Source organism: Formica exsecta, unplaced genomic scaffold (assembly GCF_003651465.1).
Source record: "Formica exsecta isolate Colony F162 unplaced genomic scaffold, ASM365146v1 scaffold295, whole genome shotgun sequence".
Lineage (NCBI taxonomy): Eukaryota > Metazoa > Arthropoda > Insecta > Hymenoptera > Formicidae > Formica > Formica exsecta.
The window spans coordinates 56,278-57,228 of NW_021850207.1; the positions used below are offsets into that span (position 1 = coordinate 56,278).

The 951-nt window shown below is 29.7% G+C and overlaps 1 protein-coding gene across 1 annotated transcript in view; it reads left to right on the plus strand.

The window, feature by feature from the left end:
* The window catches only part of LOC115237409, a 19,346-nt gene that overhangs the window by 14,060 nt on the left and 4,335 nt on the right, over positions 1–951 (plus strand). The window lies entirely within an intron of this gene.

The window sequence follows — 951 nt, forward strand, 5'->3', positions numbered from 1 at the left end:
TATGCCGACAAGTATTCGTACGACGCCTTTCTAGACGATTTTAGAAGAGATGCTGTCTTTGGTTTCGTTAACACATCTTTCTTCCTACCAGTATTAATGGGATATAGCAAATTGAGTTTACAAAGGGTAATAATCAAAGGATTTGTTGCATCTGAAAGATCTTGGTTGCTTAGAACAATTTTTATAATTGTCCCATGTTATTTCGAAATGTAATAGATAGTATCAAATCGTACAGTTTTCCTAAATCTACATCGATTAATAATTCTAAAATTTTCGGGGAAATATTTAACTGATCAATTAGCTGTCAAAAGCTATCTCTAGTTTACGTTTTGAAAATAGAAGAAAGAGTTTAATTATTACGCAGAGCTTTATATTTGCCCAATAATAACATTTGCCATAAAGTAAATATAAATATTACTTATGATTTTATAGCCGTTGTTTGCGATAATATTGATAATATTAACACGTTTTTAAATATGTTCTATTGCTAATATAATATTATTACTGTATGTACAACAAATACGTAAACTATATAAATAAATAATAATAAAAAAGAAAAAGATCGTCTTTTAATGTAATAAGTTAAGAAATATATGATAGAAATTGAAAATAAATTTTTTAAAATTCTTGGATGATATATGTGTAAGTGAATAAATCTTTAAAATGCGCTTTCCGCGCATTTTTTTCAAGCGTTACATGATGGTTAAAATTCTCACGTTTCCATTACATTTAATCTCAAGTTACAAGTCAAGAAAACTATCTCGTCCTAATCCTCCTTTTAGATTGAGTCACTCAGTTTTCTTAGTCATTCGTTACTCCTTGCACGATTCGATATTTCATCCACTTTCTTTCAGTTTTCTTCGAATGACCGTGTCTGATGGTATTGTTCGCAAAAGCATCTTTCGTGACCCCATTTCTTTTTACACCTATACGAACGCCAAAAACGGAAGA